This window comes from Schistocerca americana, chromosome 5 (genome assembly GCF_021461395.2).
Source record: "Schistocerca americana isolate TAMUIC-IGC-003095 chromosome 5, iqSchAmer2.1, whole genome shotgun sequence".
Classification (NCBI taxonomy): Eukaryota; Metazoa; Arthropoda; class Insecta; order Orthoptera; family Acrididae; genus Schistocerca; species Schistocerca americana.
This window is the reverse complement of record NC_060123.1, coordinates 39,495,541-39,516,683: the sequence shown is the minus strand read 5'-3', so window position 1 is coordinate 39,516,683 and position 21,143 is coordinate 39,495,541.

Below are 21,143 nucleotides of genomic sequence, written 5' to 3'. Positions count from 1 at the left end.
CATGCAGATTTGATTTCTGCCTAGTATTAACTGAGTGAAAGCTGCTAACTCTTGGGAATAAACTAATATTGCTAACAACAAACGACATTAAAGAAAATACATACTGTGAGGGCAATACTGCCAGTGTGACGTCATAAGCGCGTGACTGCGTGTGAGATCGCTCTCTAAGTTTTCATCTATTTTTAGGTTTCAGATATATATTTTAACTGTTCTTGTGATAATATTTACTATATAAGTGACTTATTAGTGGTTTCTTCATTCACCTCTGCATTTCTTGTGTTGTGGCCTGATATTTGTGAGTGTTTCGTATCGAGCAACTTAACCTCTTACCCGTGTTTACATTCCGCGCTGACCAGTTGCAGCTGTAGCGGCGCATCGAAAGCTAAGTACTAATTAATTGTTTGTGTATAGTAGTTTATTTAGGAACTTTAGTAGTCTTCAACCGGTGTTCTTGGTGTTTTCCGGTGAAATAACTTCAGAAGAAATTTTTGCGAACTGCTTTCAGTTTCGTTACTGTCATTAGACGTTTGATTTTCATTCTGTGTTAGTATTTTGTTATATTCTCATTTGTTGTTGATTAATACTGTCAATAATAGTAGTTACTTCCCTTGTAGAGCAAGTTTGTCATTATTGTAGTCAGTTTTTAACATCTTCTTATTGTAGTAGCGGAACTTAGATAAAGTTGTTTTCTTGTTTCAATAATTGTAAAATTTTACCATGAGTGAGAAGTGTGGGCTTTGCCGTAGGTTCGTGAGTAGTGGATTGCGGTGTGAGACTTGTTCGAAGTATTTTCACTGGGGGGAATGCAGTGGGGAAGCCAGTGGGCATTCTGGTGAGATCCTCTCCTGGAACTGCAGGTTATGTAGCAAGAGTAAGTTGATAGAGGAGCAGGAGCGTAAGATCTGTGCCCTTCAGGTGCAGTTGAAAAATGCACAGGAGGAGCTAGATAGGATGAGGAGGGAGAAGGGGGTTGGGGAATGGGAGCTGGCTGTTGGCAAGAGATCTGCTAGGAGAAGGAGATTTTCAGATAGTTTTACTATTGGTGTTTGTAATAGATATGACCAACTGTCAGAGTCTAGTGGAGAGGAATCTCTAGTAGCTGTAGATGTAGGAAGTATGCAGCAGACCTCAGCAGTTACGGTGGCTAGGACAGTTGCAAAGTCTAAGAGAAAGAAGAAGGTTCTGCTGTTAGGTAGTTCTCATGGTAGAGGTGTAGGCCAGCAGTTGCAGGAAGTTTTGGGGAGTGAGTACCAGGTCACCAGCATTGTGAAGCCTAATGCAGGATTGGCTCAGGTGACTTTTAACATAGGGGGGTTATGTAGGGATTTTACTAAAGAGGATCAGGTAGTGATTGTGGGTGGGGCTGGTAATAGTATTGATAGGGATGGGGAGTATGACATAGATGGTGACCTGGAAAAGATAGCCACTCAGACTGGCAACACGAATGTGCATTTCGTGGAACTGTTTCAGCGTCACGATCAGCCTCATCTTAATACAGCCGTCAGGCGTAATAACATGAGACTTGGGGGTGCGCTGATGACAGAAGGCATGAGTCACATTTCAGTGGTGTCGGTGGAGTCTATCAGTAGGACAGGTTTCACTAGACATGGCCTGCACCTCAACAGGTATGGGAAGGGGAGGTTGGCAAAACTTATAGGTGACAGCATAGGTGGGGGTGGTGGGATCACTCGTGGGAAAATTCCGGTAGTTGTGGGTGTTAGAGCTGTACCTTTTTTAGATTGAAGTCAGCTGATAGGCATTCCTGCTTAAGGGAAGTCTCTCTAACAAAGAAACCACTTTCTACAAAGCTTGGGTATCCGATTAATGAGGGAATTAGTATATTTCATCAAAATATACAAGGTATTAGAGATAAAGTTAGTGAACTGCTTATAGATGTTGACTCTGAAATTATTGGTATATCTGAACACTTCTTAAATAAGGAGATAATTCAGAGGCTTCCTTTACCAGGATACAGGTTGGCTGGCAGCTTTTCTAGGAGCTCTTTGCGGTGTGGGGGAGTAGCCATGTATGTGAAAAACGGTATCCCATTTGAGTCAATTGATGTTTCAAAGTACTGCACTGAAAAGGTGTTTGAATGTTGTGCAGGTGTGGTTAAATTTAGTGGAGCTAAACTTCTTACTGTTGTTATTTATAGATCCCCAGACTCCGATTTCACAACATTTTTGCTAAAGCTAGAGGAGGTTGTTGGTTCACTTTATAGGAAATACAAAAAGTTAGTTATATGTGGTGACTTCAATATTAATTGTATAAGTGATTGTGCAAGGAAAAGGATGCTGGTAGACCTCCTTAATTCATATAATCTTATGCAAACCGTATTCTTTCCAACGAGAGTGCAAGGGAACAGTAGAACAACCATAGACAATATTTTTGTTCATTCGTCATTATTAGAAGGGCATTCTGTTAGCAAAAAGGTGAATGGCCTTTCAGATCATGATGCACAAATTTTAAGTCTAAAAGTTTTTTGTGCTGCAACACATGTTAAATATAGTTACCAACGTTTTAGGAAAGCTGATCCAGTTGCTGTACAGACTTTTGTAAACCTTATCAAGGAACAAGAGTGGCAAGATGTTTATAGTGCTGATACAGTAGACGATAAATATAATGCTTTCCTCAAGACTTTTCTCGTGCTCTTTGAAAGTTGCTTTCCGTTAAAACGTTCAAAACAGGGTACTAGCACAAACAGGCAGCCTGGGTGGCTGACTAAAGGGATAAGAATATCTTGTAGAACAAAGTGGCAATTATATCAAAACGTTAGAATCAGTAAAAATCTAAATGCAGCAGCCCATTACAAACAGTATTGTAAGGTGCTTAAAAAAGTTATTAGGAAGGCAAAAAGTATGTGGTATGCAGATAGAATAGCTAAGTCTCAGGATAAAATTAAAACCATATGGTCAGTCGTAAAGGAAGTGGCTGGTCTGCAGAGACAGGTCGAGAATATAGAATCAGTGCGTAGTGGAGATGTCCGTGTTACTGATAAGTCGCATATATGTACAGTACTTAATAATCACTTTCTGAATATAGCAGGTGAACTAAATAGAAACCTAGTCCCAACAGGGAATCATATAGCGCTCTTAGAAAAAAGTGTTCCGAGACTGTCATCTGAAATGCTCCTCCATGATACTGACAAGAGGGAGATTGAGTTAATAATTAAATCACTAAAGACCAAGAACTCTCATGGATATGACGGGGTATCTAGCAGAATACTGAAGTATTGTTCCACGTTTGTTAGCTCAGTACTTAGCCATATCTGTAACTTTTCCTTTAGGAGTGGTCGGTTTCCTGACCGATTAAAGTACTCGGTAGTGAAGCCACTTTATAAAAAGGGAGACAGGGATAATGTTGACAATTATAGACCTATTTCTATGCCATCGGTGTTTGCTAAAGTTATTGAGAGGGTTGTATATACAAGGTTACTGCAGCATTTAAATTCACATAATTTGCTGTCAAATGTACAGTTTGGTTTTAGAAATGGCTTAACAACTGAAAATGCTATAGTCTCTTTTCTCTGTGAGGTTTTGGACGGATTAAATAAAAGGTTGCGAACGTTAGGTGTTTTCTTTGATTTAACGAAGGCTTTTGACTGTGTTGACCACAAAATATTACTGCAGAAGTTGGAACATTATGGAGTAAGGGGAGTAGCTTACAATTGGTTCGCCTCTTACTTTAAGAACAGAAAGCAGAAGGTAATCCTCCGCAATATTGAGAGTGGTAATGATGTTCAGTCCCAATGGGGCACTGTTAAATGGGGCGTTCCCCAAGGGTCGGTGCTGGGGCCACTGCTGTTCCTTATTTATGTAAATGATATGCCTTCTAGTATTACAGGTGATTCAAAAATATTTCTGTTTGCTGATGACACCACCTTGGTAGTGAAGGATCTTGTGTGTAATATTGAAACATTATCAAATAATGTAGTTCATGATATAAGTTCGTGGCTTGTGGAAAATAATTTGATGCTAAATCACAGTAAGACTCAGTTTTTACAGTTTCTAACCCACAATTCAACAAGAACTGACATTTTAATCAGACAGGATGGGCATGTTATAAGCGAGACGGAACAGTTCAAGTTCCTAGGCGTACAGATAGATAGTAAGCTGTTGTGGAAAGCCCATGTTCAGGATCTTGTTCAGAAACTAAATGCCGCTTTATTTACCATTAGAACAGTATCTGAAATAAGTGACATTTCAACACGAAAAGTAGTATACTTCGCATATTTTCATACGCTTATGTCATATGGTATTATTTTTTGGGGTAATTCTTCTGATTCAAAAAGGGTATTTTTGGCTCAAAAACGGGCTGTTCGAGCTATGTATGGTGTAAGTTCGAAAACCTCTTGTCGACCCCTATTCAATAGTCTGGGAATTTTGACATTGCCCTCACAGTATGTATTTTCTTTAATGTCGTTTGTTGTTAGCAATATTAGCTTATTCCCAAGAGTTAGCAGCTTTCACTCAGTTAATACTAGGCAGAAATCAAATCTGCATGTGGAATGCACTTCCTTGACTCTTGTGCAGAAAGGAGTGCAGTATTCTGCTGCATCCATTTTCAATAAGCTACCACAAGAACTCAAAAATCTTAGCAGTAGCCCAAACACTTTTAAGTCTAAACTGAAGAGTTTCCTCATGGCTCACTCCTTCTATTCTGTCGAGGAGCTCCTGGAAGAGATACAAAATTAAGCAAATTCTAGTGTACATTTTTGATTTTCTTTATTTAAACTAACGACTTGTCGCCTGAATATGTTTCTTATATTTCATTTTATCTGTTTCTACAATTGTGTTATAATTTCATGTATTGACTCGTTCCATGACCATGGAGACTTCTCCTAAATGTGGTCCCACGGAACAATAAATAAATAAATAAATAAATAAATAATGTCAAAATTCCCAGACTATTGAATAGGGGTCGACAAGAGGTTTTCGAACTTACACCATACATAGCTCGAACAGCCCGTTTTTGAGCCAAAAATACCCTTTTTGAATCAGAAGAATTACCCCAAAAAATAATACCATATGACATAAGCGTATGAAAATATGCGAAGTATACTACTTTTCGTGTTGAAATGTCACTTATTTCAGATACTGTTCTAATGGTAAATAAAGCGGCATTTAGTTTCTGAACAAGATCCTGAACATGGGCTTTCCACAACAGCTTACTATCTATCCGTACGCCTAGGAACTTGAACTGTTCCGTCTCGCTTATAACATGCCCATTCTGTCTGATTAAAATGTCAGTTCTTGTTGAATTGTGGGTTAGAAACTGTAAAAACTGAGTCTTACTGTGATTTAGCATCAAATTATTTTCCACAAGCCACGAACTTACTTCATGAACTACATTATTTGATAATGTTTCAATATTACACACAAGATCTTTCACTACCAAGGTGGTGTCATCAGCAAACAGAAATATTTTTGAATCACCTGTAATACTAGAAGGCATATCATTTACATAAATAAGGAACAGCAGTGGCCCCAGCACCGACCCTTGGGGAACGCCCCATTTAACAGTGCCCCATTGGGACTGAACATCATTACCACTCTCAATATTGCGGAGGATTACCTTCTGCTTTCTGTTCTTAAAGTAGGAGGCGAACCAATTGTAAGCTACTCCCCTTACTCCATAATGTTCCAACTTCTGCAGTAATATTTTGTGGTCAACACAGTCAAAAGCCTTCGTTAAATCAAAGAAAACACCTTTTATTTAATCCGTCCAAAACCTCACAGAGAAAAGAGAATATAGCATTTTCAGTTGTTAAGCCATTTCTAAAACCAAACTGTACATTTGACAGCAAATTATGTGAATTTAAATGCTGCAGTAACCTTGTATATACAAGCCTCTCGATAACTTTAGCAAACACCGATGGCATAGAAATAGGTCTATAATTGTCAACATTATCCCTGTCTCCCTTTTTATAAAGTGGCTTCACTACCGAGTACTTTAATCGGTCAGGAAACCGACCACTGCTAAAGGAAAAGTTACAGATATGGCTAAGTACTGAGCTAATATACGTGGAACAATACTTCAGTATTCTGCTAGATACCCCGTCATATCCATGAGAGTTCTTGGTCTTTAGTGATTTAATTATTAACTCAATCTCCCTCTTGTCAGTATCATGGAGGAGCATTTCAGGTAACAGTCTCGGAACACTTTTTTCTAAGAGCGCTATATGATTCCCTGTTGGGACTAGGTTTCTATTTAGTTCACCTGCTATATTCAGAAAGTGATTATTAAGTACTGTACATGTATGCGACTTATCAGCAACACGGACATCCCCACTACGCACTGATTCTATATCCTCGACCTGTCTCTGCAGACCAGCCACTTCCTTTACGACTGACCATATGGTTTTAATTTTATCCTGAGACTTAGCTATTCTATCTGCATACCATTTTATCCTGAGACTTAGCTATTCTATCTGCATACCACATTGCAAACACCTTCACAAACAGCACGTTCAACAGCCGCTGATACATCATACAACTCGCTGCATAAATCCTCATTTACCTCCGTCGACAAATCACCAATATAAGAACCGTTCATTGTTCCACCATTCTCTGCCGTTACATCACACAGCGTCGTGCAATTTCAGAATCAACAGTACCATTAAATTCCGCTATGTTTTGATTTCAACCTGAGCATAATTCCTTTTCCTCTCCTACACGCTCCTGCGCCACATTAATTTCAGATCGCACATCAAATATAGACCCACATTCATTCTCAAACAAACATTCAAGATCCACAGATCCATCCAGACTTTCAGGTTCACCTCCGTAAGTAGGAAGATACGCACAGATTCCTTCCTCTGAAGTATCAATACCAGCAGCTTCAAATTTCGTAACTTCAACACTTAAAACATCATTACTACCTTCCTTCAAAAATAATTCAGCATTATCCTCTGATACACACACAAATTCATCAACAGCTGACAAGAGTAATGCTACGCCGCCCTTATTAACCTCCTTAACAACTTTCGCAGTCATAATATCACCTGAAACATCATTGAAAGCTGACTCTTTGGACCATATACTTAAATCAGAGCGAAATGCTCGTTAACTCACATACAACATGCAATGTGTGGTTTTCATAAGCAATGAAAAGGGCGGAAATGATGTTTATGTTGATGTATATTCCAATTTTCTGTACAGGTTCCGGAACTCTCCGAACCAAGGTGGTGCAAAACTTTTTTTGATGCTTGTATATGTATTTATTTTTCGTTACATTTTTTTATGATTTTTGGAGTTACGGTATTCAGTCTCGCTGTGAAAACCCTGTATCCGTTTTAAAGGTTGCTATTAGGATTATTTGTTGTTAAAACTCAATTATGTTTTCACAAACGTTTACTATTCGAGTGGGCTCATGAACTAATTGCTCGAAATAATTTTCAGAGAATGCGTTTAGCGCAGTTTCAGGTGATGTTTTAAACGTACCTCCTTATTTGAACGTGTATTTTCCCCAAAATACCGACGGTAAATTGAAGTCACCATCAAGTATAATTGTACGAGTCGGATACGTGTTTGAAATTAAAGTTTCCCTTTGTACCTTTTAGCAATTGTATCAAATGAGTTGGGAGGTCGGTAAAAGGATACAGTAATTATTCTATACCGGTTCCCAAGAATGACCTCTACCCATACTAACTGGCAGGAATTATCTGCCTCAATTTTGTTATGACATAAACTGCTAATAGTATCAACAAACCCGATACCGCCAACTGTATTTAACCTATCCTCTCCGAACACCATTTGGTCCTTCGCAGAACTTACCTCCGGGTCTAGCCAGCTTCCACTGGCTGTAACAGTTTCAGCGTCAGTGCTTTCTACTACCGATTGAAGCTCTGGAACTTTCGCAACATAGCGACGACAATTTACAACTGTTATACCGATCGTTTCTAGATCTACGTTCTTCCTGTGTTCGATCTGCACCCATTTAGACTAAAACCCTTTTTGTGTTTCCCCGAGACTCTCTAACCTAAAAAACCGTCCAGTCCACGCCACACAGCCCCTGCTGCCCACGTAGCTGCCCCAGCATCTAATGGACGCCTAACCTATTTAGCGGAACCAGAAATCCCACCACTCTATGGTGCAAGTCGAGGAATCTGCAACCCACACGATCGCAGAACGTCTGAGCCCCTGCTTCAGACCCTCCACTCGGCTCTGTACGAGAGGTCCGCAATCAGTCCTGTCAGCTGTGCTGCAAATGTTGCGCTCTGTTTTCATCTCGGAATCATGGCCGGCAGCCTCTACCTCTTCTGATAGCCACTCGAAACCAGAGAGAATCTCTCCTTGCCCAAAGCGACACACAGCACTGGTACCGACGTGAGCCACCACCTGCAAGTGGTTGCACCTTGTGCTCTTCATGGCAACTGGAAGGACCCGTTCCAAGTGTGGAACGACCCCACCCGGTATGCACACGGAGTCCACATTGGCTTTCTTCCCCTCATTGACAGCCATGTCCCTAAGGGGCTCTATAATGCGCCTAACACACGAGTTTTCAGCTACCGATAGCTCCACCCTCTGTGGCTACCTGGATTTTTCTCTTCCTTATACTGGCCCTGTGACAGGAAGCAAGACCATCTGTCAACTGGCACTGTGGTTGTACTTACGCTGCTAGAAAGCCAGTTCACCCTGGGTAAACTTTGTGGGCCAAGTGTTAGATGCAGCCGGCCGCGGTGGCCGAGCGCTTCTAGGCGCTTCAGTCCGGAATCCCGCGACTGCTACGGTCGCAGGTTCGAATCCTGCCTCGGGCATGGATGTATGTGATGTCCGTACGTTAGTAAGGTTTAAGTAGTTCTAAGTTCTAGGAGACTGATGACCTCAGATGTTAAGTCCCATAGTGCTCAGACCCATTTGAACCCTTTTTTTGTAAAATGCACTCAATTTCATCTATCAGGAACTCACTCAGAGCCTGCACTATGCAATCACTAATGCCTGTGCCAGTTTCCACAAGCCGGAATCTTCAACGTGACCTTCCCGGCAGAAAAAGTGGACACCACCACCGGGACTGGTCAGTGAGTTCTGTAATACTTTCTCTTGCTCCCTATTAACATAAGGCTGGACTTAGAATTTTCCATATCGTCTGAACATTGTCAGTGGCTCGTCCTCTATGGACCTTACGTCTCGTACTCATTGTGCTAGTTAGATATTCTTACTCGAAGTCCTTGGATGCAAAGTACTAATGAGAAATTTTCTAACATACTGTCACAGTCTCGATAGCAATAACCTCATTTGTGTCTTTAAATACACACTAAACAGGCAAAGACACTGGTACACCTACCTAATACAGGGTAGGGCCTCTGAAAGCACGCGAAAGTGTCGTAACATGACGTGGCACGATCTCGACTAATATCTGAAGAAGTGCTGGGGGGAACTGACACCATGAATCCTGCAGGACTGTTAATAAATCCGCAAGAGGGGATGGAGATCTCTTCTGGACAGCACGTTGCAAGGCATCCCAGATACGCTCAACAATAATGTTCATGTCTGGGAAGTCCAGTAGCCAGCGTAAGTGTTTAAACTCAGATGAGTGTTCCTGGAGCCACTCTGAAACAATTCTGGTCGTGTATGGTGTCGCATTGTCTTACTGGAATTGCCTAAGTCCGGCGGAATGCACAATGGACATGAATGGATGTATGTAATCAGACAGGACTCTTACATACGTGTCACCTGTCCGAGTCGTATCTAGACGTGTCAAGAGTCCCATATCACTCCAACTGCACACGCCCTACACCATTACAGGGCCTCCACCAGCTTGAATAGTCCCATACTGACAGGCAGGTTGCATGGATTCATGAGGTTGTCTCCATATCCGCTCGATGCAATTTGAAACGGGACTCGATCGACCAGATAATACGTTTCCAGTCATCAACAGTCCAATATCGGTGTTGACGGGCCTGGGCAAGGAATAAAGCTTTATGTCGTGCAGTCATCAAAGGTACACGAGTGGGCCTTATGCTCCGAAACCCCATATCGATGATGTTTCGTTGAATGTTTCGGACGCTGACACATGTTGATGGCCCAGCACTGGACTCTTGAGCAATTTGCGGAACGGTTGCACTTCTGTGACGTTGAACGATTCTATTCAGTCGTCGTTGGTCCCATTCTTGCAGGACCTTTTCCAACCGCAGCGATGTCGGAGAGTAGATATTTCACAGTACTGCTGGTATTCACGGTACTCTCGTGAATTGGTCGTCTGGCAAAATCCCCACTTCATCGCTACCTCCTAGATGCTGTGTTCCATCACTCGTGCGACAACTGTAACACCACGTTCAGACTCACTTAAATCTTGATTAACTGCCATTGTAGCAGCAGTAACCGATGTAACAACTGCGCTAGACACTTTTTGTCTTATACACACATCAAAAAAAGTTTTGCATCACCTCGAGTACCAGAACCTGTACAGAAAATTGGGATAGAGATCAACAATAAACATCATTTTCGCCCTTTTTATTGCTCATGAAACCACACATTGCATGTTGTATCACCATACTGCGAGACCTTCAACGGTGGTGGTCCAGACTGCTGTACACACCGATACTTCTAATATCCAGAGGTGCATTGATGCAGGCCTATATTCGCTGTGGCATACTATCCACAAGTCCATCAAGGCACTGTTGGTCCAGATTTTCCCACTCCTTGACGGCGATTCGGCGTAGATCCCTCAGAGTGGTTGGTGGGTCACGTCGTCCATAAACAGCCCTTTTCAATCTATCCCAGACTTGTTTGATAATGATCATGTTTGGATAACAAGCTGGCCACTATACTCGAGCGATGTCGTTATCCTGAAGGAAGTCATTCACAAGATGTGCACGATAGGGGTGCGAATTGTCGTCCATGAAGACGAATGCCTCGCCAATATACTGCCGATATGGTTGCACTATCAGTCGGAGGATGGCATTCACGTATCGTACAGCCGTTACGGCGCCTTCCATGACCACCAGCAGCGTACGTCAGCCTCACATAATGGCACCCCAAAGTGGCAGGGAATCTAAACCTTTCTGCACTCATTGGACAGTGTGTCTAAGGCGCTCAGCGTAACAGGGTTGACTCCAAACACCTTTCCGACGATTGGCAGGTTGAAGGCATATGAGGCACTCATCGGTGAAAAGAACGTGATGCCAATCCTGAGCGTTCCATGCCGCATGTTCCATGGTGTCATGGTTGCAAAGATGGACCTCGCCATGGATGTCGGGAGTGAAGTTGCGCATCATGCAGCCTATTGCGCACAGTTTTAGTCGGAACACGACGTACTGTGGCTGCACGAAAAGCATTATTCAACATGGTGGTGTTGCTGTCAGGGTTTCTCCGAGCCATAATCCGTACGTAGCGGTCATCCACGGCCGTAGTAGCCCTTGGGCGGCCTGAGTGAGGCATTTCATCGACGGTTCTTCTCTCTCTGTATCTCCTCCATGTGCGAACAACACCGCTTTGGCTCAGTCCGAAACGCCTGGACACTTCCCTTGTTGAGAGCCCTTCCTGGCACAAAGTAACAATGCGGACGCGATCGAGCCGCAGTATTAAGCGTCTAGGCATGGTTGAACTACAGAGAACACGAGCCGTGTATCTCATTCCTGATGGAATGACTGGAACTGATCGGCTGTCGGACCCGCTCCGTCTAATGGGCGCTGCTCATGTATGGTTGTTTTCATCTTTGGGAGGGTTTAGTGACATCTCTGAACCGTCAGTGGGGCTGTGTCTGTGATACAATATCCACAGTCAATGTCTGTCTTCAGGAGTTCTGAGAACTGGGGTGATGAAAAACTTTTTTTGAAGTGCGTTGGCTATCGCATAGCCGTGTTCTACCTGTTTACATACGTCTGTATTTGAATACGCATGCCTATACCAGATTCTTTGGCGCTTCATTGTGCAAGACGACTTTCATAAGCGGTTCACCGCAAACCTACGTTAAGATAAATGCTGGCTTTCAGCGTTATGTTCTTATGCTAAGATAACACAATTAACTTGTTGAAGTCAGTTTGTTCATTGAGTATTCAAGTATTAAAATAGTCAAAATCAGAGTGTTTTGTTTTCGATAATTCTTCTAGACTTAACCTTGTTGAAGTCTGTATCTTTAACACTTAATCCACTCAGAGCTGATTGAGTTTAATAAACGTTTTAAACATGTTCTACCTCAGCGTGTTTTCCTCGTGCTGTCTTCGGCGTGTTCTTAAGTGTGCAATTTTGGAGTGATAATTTGACGTTATAATTGCAGAGGTTCAAGTGGATGCAGTTTCAGTCATTATGCAGAGATGAAGAAGCCTGCACAGACAAGGTAGGAGAGCGGCATCTAAACAATCTGCGGGCTGAAGTTCACAGGAATAACGATCAAGTTTAACTGAGGAAAGACTCTCTCAATGGAATGGCATCGCGTTGGCTTTAATGTTTTAGTAAAACATTAACGCAGTAACTGTAACGTCCCATACGTGATAAACGTTGACTGCCGATTATGAGGCATTTCGTATCTGACAATCTGGCAGCTGCCGCCAGCTGCAAATTAGCTCGTAAAAAACAATTTTCTACTTGGAGCCGGATATCGGTATACTGGAACGAGAAAGTATGGTTTATTGGTGTTGGACATTACAGGCGATATAGTAAACTGTCTGGATGTGGTATATATAATTCTTGTTCTTATTTTGGCAATAAAGTAACTTAAATTTCAAATCAAAGTTCATACAAGCAGTATAGTTATATGTAAGCTGTTGAGCCAAAACATTATGACTCGTGCCAGCAGGAGGTCGTATGATGCCTCGTGACGCTGAGCGCACGTGACGCGGTAAGAGAAGTGTATGAGCGGAGCAGAGACGAATGGAGAATCATTCTAGCTGCCGTAAGTCGCGCAAATGCGAAAATCCGCCAACTTAAACGACTTTGACGAAAGCCAGATTGTTGTGGCCCGGTAGTTGGGAGCGAGTATCTCGTGGAAAGTAGTTGAAGAATGCTGGAACCTCGAGTGGGCGACAAGAAGTTCGACGATTAAAACTGTGTGCCGGACCGAGACTCGAACTCGGGACCTTTGCCTTTCGCGGGCAAGTGCTCTACCATCTGAGCTACCCAAGCACGACTCACGACCCCACCCGAGTTCGAGTCTCGGTCCGGCACACAGTTTTAATCTGCCAGGAAGCTTCATATCAGCGTACTCCTCGCTACAGAATGATATATTCATTCAAGAAGTTGAACGTCCGTACCTCATCACAGAAGACAGCGATCGAAGGGTTGCTCGCTCTCTAAAGCAGGATAGGCTGCGACCTATTGTAGGGAAGCAGCCTACTCACGCCGTAGTAAATTCACAGCAGTCTTTCCATTGTGTGCCAGCCAGTCCGCGGTAACTAGCTCTGACGTCATAAAGGTTGCGCAATACTTTAAAAATCAAATAAATAACCTAAAATGGTTTTAGCATGTCAGGAGTAATACTAAATTAATATGTGTTGAATATCAGTTCGATAACTATAAGCATTTTCGAAATTTGGACGTTTTTCTGTAAAAATCATTGGCACAACAGAAAAGAGCTAGAGTGTTAAAAATCTATATGTAGATTCATCTTTCATAATAATTTAATAAAAACAGCACTTTGGATTTTACAAATTAAAATTTTAGTGGAAATTCATGATTTTCTGGTCTTCGTCTCAAAACTTAAGGAAGCAAGATAGATTAAGTAGGCTAATAAATGAGGCTATGATGTTTATATTTAAGTAGGTTGGAGATCCGCTATAACTATAAAGATGTGAAAAATTTCATTTGAATACCTATAAAACTATAGCGATAGCGTATCTCCAAAGGGCCAGTTCAGAGCTCGTCTACTGGGTGCAGTGTAATTAAATTAATTCTCTCGCCCAAAATATTTAACTTGGCCACGTCAAAATTTTATTATCAATACTTACCTGCGTGCTGAATGCACATTTAAATTAAGAGCTTCATCGGCCATCAGCAAGAGAAGCTATAATTTATTAGGTAACTTAAAGTGGTGCATTACTAGCCCAGCGGCTAGTCGGGAGAGCCGATTTGATCAGGCGTTCCCTTAGCCGTCCGCACCGCGGCTTTATATATAAGAACGCTGCGCGAGGAAGAAAGGCCCCAGTTCTCTCCAGACGCTGAATAGCACGCCATCTGTGTCGGGAGTCGCGTCGCGTCGGTATCATTGCTACAAACAGCCTCGGATGCCGTATTAAGTTACTAGAGATACGCGTAACCATGAAATCATTTTAGAGTGAAGTGTTAATTCTGGGATGACTTTAATTATCGATCTTCAGTTTGCGTATTGTATTTTCACGTGCCGCCGCGGGACAAACATTCTACCATTATTTAGCGTGGCGTTTGATGACTAATCATAAATTATGGCGAGCATTCATTTAAATATTCAATTTGGACAATTATAGTTGCATCAGCGCATTAGACTCTGAACTGCTCTGTTAGTTAGGTTGTGTGGATTCTTTTGTTTTTCAACTGTGACTTTCAGAATATACTCAACTATTTTAGAAAATCGTTTTTGATTATAAATCCCCAACAATCTCCTAATTCATCAGAGCTATAAGCTGTAACTATAGGTGTATTCTCAGATGAAGTGGGCACTAGGAATTCTAATTACAGGCTTCACGTTTTGCTAATCACTTTGTGGTTGCCAATATTGTAGTTAGAGAGCCAGTGTTGAGAACGGCAAAAGACAGCATAAATAATAGGAACGTTTTTAAGAACAATAATTTCACCCGCCGCCGCACATATGGTTAATCGGCCGGGAAGTATTTCTACATTCAAACAAACATTTATGCAACAGTTAAACAAATAATACCACCCGCCGCCCTACATACGGTGCATCGGCCGGGAAGTGTTTCAACATTCAAACATTTATACAACAGTAAATAATTCCACCCGCCGCCCCACACTATGGTTGAACTGACTACAGAGCACAGTGCCGGCGCAGACACATGTGTTTTGGAGCGTACATAGTCTTCCGCAGCAGAGGACCCCTACGGTTCCTAAGTTAAGCCAACGACATCTTCAGTTACGATTGCAGTGGGCACGGGATCATCGAGATTGGACCGCAGATCAATGTGTCGCCTGGTCGGATGAATACCGTTCATTGTTAAACCAGGTCGATGGTCGTGTCCAGATAGGCCGTCATCCAGGCGACCAGCTGCTCGGTACATGCAGCGCGCCTCGGACGCAGGCCGGAGGGAGCGGTACTGTGTTACGGAGGACATTCGCCTGGGCTTCCATGGCACCTGCGGTAGGTATCGAGGAACCGTGACAGCTGTGGACTTCTAGAACATAATTAGGAACCTCCTGTAACCCCTTATGCTTGATGTCTTCCTCTTACAGCAGCATAACTGTCCGTGTCAGAAGGCCAGAATCACGCTGCAATGGTTTGAGGAGCATGATGGTGAACCCACGTTGATGTCTTCGTCATCAAATTCGGCTTATGTGAATCCGATCAAAACCAACTTAGCTCCGCGCCCATACAGAAACCGCCCGTAAATTACGGGAAGTGTGTCATCTCTGCGTAGTCATCTGGTGCCAGAAACGTCTGGAAACCTATCTAGCACTTGAATCCATGGCACACTGAATCCAGGTGGTCATAATGTTCTGGCTCATCAGTGTGTGTGTGTAAGATGTTTACGTACTATCGCAAGCGGTAATAGAAAATCGTTCTACGATGATAGGGCGTCAAACTTACTTCTAAACAGGGAGCTACCTGTTACAAATCGTATTGTAGAAGCGTGATTCTTCTGTAGAGCGCACAATCTGCACTGCTTTGTTGGTCGTGCTTTCTTCTCGGAGGCAGGAATGGTCTATAAACATAGAAAACTAGAAAACTCCCGTTTCTTTTCAGTCACCTGCCCCTGTCTTGACTCAATAAATTATTATCTACAAGGTACTGATCTTATACGCTCCCTGTTACTTGAATGAGAGGCATATATTCATCGTATAAATTTATTTTCATAATATACAGAGCAATAGTTCCTGTCATGCGGGGTAGCCGCGCGGTCTAAGGGCACCTTGTCCGCGCGGCTCCCCACGCCAGAGGTTCGAGTCCCCCTCGCGCATGGGTGTGTGTGTTGTCCCTAGCATAAGTTAGATTAAGTAGTGTGTAAGCTTAGGCACCGATGACCTCAGCAGTTTGGTCCCATAAGAACTTACCACAAATTTCCAAGCCGACCGGTGTGGCCGAGCGGTTAAAGGCGCTACAGTCTGGAATCGTACGACCGCTACGGTCGCAGGTTCGAATCCTGCCTCGGGCATGGATGTGTGTGATGTCCTTAGGTTAGTTAGGTTTAAGTAGTTCTAAGTTCTAGGGGGCTTATGACCACAGCATAGTGCTCAGAGCCATTTTGAACAAATTTCTAAAATTTCCTGTCATGCTCAAAGCTTAATACTGCTCAACATCCGACATGCAATTAATGTAGTCTCTGATTATGTTAGGTTTCATGCGATATTTGTTGTTCAACAACGGACTTATATATTTTCTACATGGTACCATTTGAAACTGCAACGACTTTCCTTTCCTCTCTCTGCTTGCATACACTCCATTTTTTAATTTTTTTATTTATCAATGCTAGCAAGACTGGCCCATCTGAACCTTTCTTAACAATGAGACAGATGTTATACAAAAACTTAAATTTTATGTCGGATTCTTCTCTTAGAAGTATCTATACCGCAGAACAACACTAAAGGATCACTTTTGCAAAAACCCGTAATTGTCTGCCATTGCGACGTATAAGATTGAAATTTTGTAACGGTGTAAAACCGTGGCGCCCTGCGACGTCACCCTCGGATTTGGTGTCGTTTTGAATAGCAAAGTGTCGATACTGGCGACGAAAACGTCACAGCTCTGAACTTGTTGTGAGGTGTGATATGGGTTAGTGATGTTACACGGGCACCAAATTTCATCACGAATCTGCCCAACGCCAGCGTGGACGCGTCACACGATGGGACGGCCGGCACATCCCCTCCCACCCACATTTTACCCTTCTTCTGACGCTACTTTGTTGGAGGTCAGGACCCAGCGCTGAAATCTCGCAGTTTTCTTATGGATGGCTGAGGACAACATTTCAGCCACATTCATGCTCCGAATTGACACGAAAAGGTCTCATGGAATGGCATAAACAGCGTCAATAAAATCACCCCTTCCCTTGGAGTGGTGATTCCTCCACCTGTCGCAACAAAGAGGCAATTCGCAGTGCAATGAGCAATAGGACGACGTTCTCGACAACGTTCAACACTGTTGTCAACCCCTGAGCATTTGAAGCCTATTCTAAGGACATGGTGGGGCTGCAACCCCATTTAACGTGACCTGACCCCTTTGGAGTGTAATGCGACGGCAATTTTTTCTCTGGTATACGTGGTAGAACCGCTCAAAACCGTTCGAAGAAATTTCAACGTGACACAAAACAGCGAAGTTTGTTTGTTATTTCATCCCTCTTGTTCTGTGCCCTCTTTTAACATAACCATGGGGGGAGGGGTCAGAGTGCAACAACATTAACATGTGCGTTAATAAAACGATAAAGGGTGCCTCTAAGAAGCCACCCACGCACCTTTGTTGAGTAACTTAAAAGTGTGAAGGAACTTCGACACCATTTCAGTTTCGTGGCTTCACTAGCGCCTGAAATAGGCAAACCCAATTTAAGAGGTGGCGAATGTGCTACCAGGCGCTAAAGGAGCCATGAGGTATGTGTCGTAGTTTCTGAAAGGCACATTTTAAAGGTGCAGGGGTGGCACCGAGGGTGTTGCCAAACTGGAGAGTCTAAGAGAGACCCTTTGCCTTCTTTATTCAAGCACATGTTAATGTTGCAACCCTCCCCCCCATCCCCGGTCCCCATTCCACCCCTCCATCATCACACCACAGGAGGGCACGGAACAGAATGGTTCAAAAGCGTAAACACCCTTTGCTGCTTTTGATATCGTGCAAACTTTTTCAAATGGTGTTGAGCAGTTTCTAGTCGTTCTACCCTGTATAGAAGAGCAAAAAAGGAATCACATATGTTCAGTGGAATTGCAGACCTGTGATGTCCTTATAGCAGGCAGCCGTGTCGAAAGTTGTCCAGAATGTCGTCTTCGTTGCTCATCGTAGTGCGAGCTGACTTTTTTGACCGCGACACCACACGTGGGGCTCAACCCCCCAAGGGAAGCAGTGGTTTCATTGACGCTCTTTATGCCACCCCTCGAGGCACTTTCGTGACGATTCCGAATGGCGGTGTGTCTGAAATGTTTTCCGCAGCCACCCATAAGACAACCGCGTGATTTCGCCACTGGCTTCTGACTTCCATCAAAGAAGCATCAAAGAAGATTTCAGTTGTGGGTGAGATGGGGTGCGATGGTCTGACAGTCGTGTGACACGTTTACGGTAGCACTGGACAGAATTTGGTACCTATGTTACATCATTGGGCTATTTTACAGCTCATATGATGTTCAGAGCTATGGCAACGTGATCGACTGAAAAATTTAAGAGAATTGAGCACACACAAATATGGGACGATATTAGCACTTGCTTTACTGTTTAACAGAGAGAACTGATCATGTGTATTACTTTTTAAGCAAAAGTTATGATGTTGACGTAGGGAAGTGCCCCTTTTTTTTAAGATGGTTTGAATTGCGCGAATTGTGCAAGGTAACTTTTTGCCAGAGGCGGAGAGCAGCAACAGAAAAGGAGTTTTCGAATGTTTCTGTTTTATGAATATTTTCAATTATGAAGAGGTGAGAAGTACTTGATGTCTTCTATGCAGTTCTGGTTTTCTTTCCCACATGATATGATTTTCCTTCAGTTTCATATGAACTAACGGCCTTCAGTTGTTTCATATTTTCATTAAGAGACAACAATTTTGTCAGAGCTATGGTACTTCATAGGAAGTAACTATCTTTTGTTCAAATAATCTTTCACCAGGTCTAAAACAACCGCAAATGCAAGACGTGTCTCTCTCATCCCCTCCGACTTGTCGCTGTATACTGTCATTTTTGGAAACCACGCCACTGAACCGTCAGGCTCCATCATGTTTCATAACACATTTCCATTTTTTTTATATATATATTAAGAAAAGTACGTTGCATCACCAGGCCATTGATTCATTAATTCAGGAACTTAATTATTAGGTTCTTTTATTTTTTTACAGCACAAGTGTAAAAGCTGGTACCTGACAACAAGGGTTCGGATAATTTTAAGGAGAAACGCATGGAAGTTAGATCGACATATTTCGTCATTTGTTGTTTTATGGAATACATTTTATTACTTAACGACAATTGTTATAATTACAATTCAAAAACATTGTTAAAAGAATAACAACACAATAATTTAAAGAACTTCAACAGGATCCGTTCATTAATAGCGAACTTTAGAAATTTATACCATTAAGAAACAGGAATATACAGTACCCAAATACAAGTAAGAAGTCATAACAATTAGGTATGGCCGCATGTGGGTTCAACACACTGAGTTTTATCAGTAAAATGAATTACAAAAGACTGGCACAAAACATACTAACAATTCCCAAGCATGGATAACACATTAAACAAATGAATAACGCCCAAGGCACAGAAAGGATAACAGGTCACTCCACTGACTGCAGATGTTGGAAAGCCTTTAACAATACACAAGCCTCAATAAAATCCCTTAACAATAAAATACACAATCCCCAAAAATACAAGCAAAGCTGGGAAGGCACACAATTTAAATGTGACTCGCAGCTTGTACACACCAGCAGAAACATTGACAACGGCCCTTAAATAAATATATAGTTCCCCAAAATACATTATAAGAAGGGAAGACATGCAATTTAAATGTGACTCACAACTAGTACGCACCAGCAGAATCATTGGCAATGAGCATTAAAGAAATATACAATCCCCTAAAATACAAGATAAGCTGGCAACTGCAGCAGACGGCTATCACAGCCAAGAGGTAACAAGTTTCACGATCAGTGGGCTTAGCTAATGATTGTGGCTAAAAGGAAAAGGTCAACAGTTCATATTAATACGTAACAGGCGTTAAAACCTAACATGCTTCAGAAGTAACAAGGGTGCACGGTTTAAACGAGTAGTTAAAGAGCAGGTATAGTGCTGACAAATGCGAGAATTATCGCACAATGAGCTTAACAGCTCATGCATCGAAGCTGCTTACAAGAATAATATACAGAAGAATGGAAAAGAAAATTAATGCGCTAGGTGACGATCAGTTTGGCTTTAGGAAAAGTAAACGAACGAGGGAGGCAATTCTGACGTTATGGCTAATAATGGAAGCAAGGCTAAACAAAAATCAAGACACTTTCATAGGATTTGTCGACCTGGAAAAAGCGTTCGACAATATAAAATGGTGCAAGCTGTTCGAGATTCTGAAAAAAGTAGGGGTAAGCTATAGGGACAGACGGGTCATATACAATATGTACAACAACCAAGAGGGAATAATAAGAGTGGACGATCAAGAACAAAGCGCTCGTATTAAGAAGGGTGTAAGACAAGGCTGTAGCCTTTCGCCCCTACTCTTCAATCTGTACATCGAGGAAGCAATGATGGAAATAAAAGAAAGGTTCAGGAGTGGAATTAAAATACAAGGTGAAAGGATATCAATGATACGATTCGCTGATGACATTGCTATCCTGAGTGAAAGTGAAGAAAAATTATCTGCTGAACGGAATGAACAGTCTAATGAGTACACAGTATGGTTTGAGAATAAATCGGAGAAAGACGAAGGTAATGGGAAGTAGTAGAAATGAGAACAGCGAGAAACTTAACATCAGGATTGATGGTCACGAAGTCAATGAAGTTAAGGAATTCTGCTAGCTAGGCAGTAAAATAACCAATGACGGACAGAGCAAGGAGGACATGAAAAGCAGACTCGCTATGGCAAAAAAGGCATTTCTGGCCATGAGAAGTCTACTAATATCAAATACCGGCCTTAATTTGAGGAAGAAATTTCTGAGGATGTACGTCTGGAGTACAGCATTGTATGGTAGTGAAACATGGACTGTGGGAAAACCGGAACAGAAGAGAATCGAAGCATTTGAGATGTGGTGCTATAGACGAATGTTGAAAATTAGGTGCACTGATAAGGTAAGGAATGAGGAGGTTCTACGCAGAATCGGAGAGGAAAGGAATATGTGGAAAACACTGATAAGGAGAAGGGACAAGATGATAGGACATCTGCTAAGACATGAG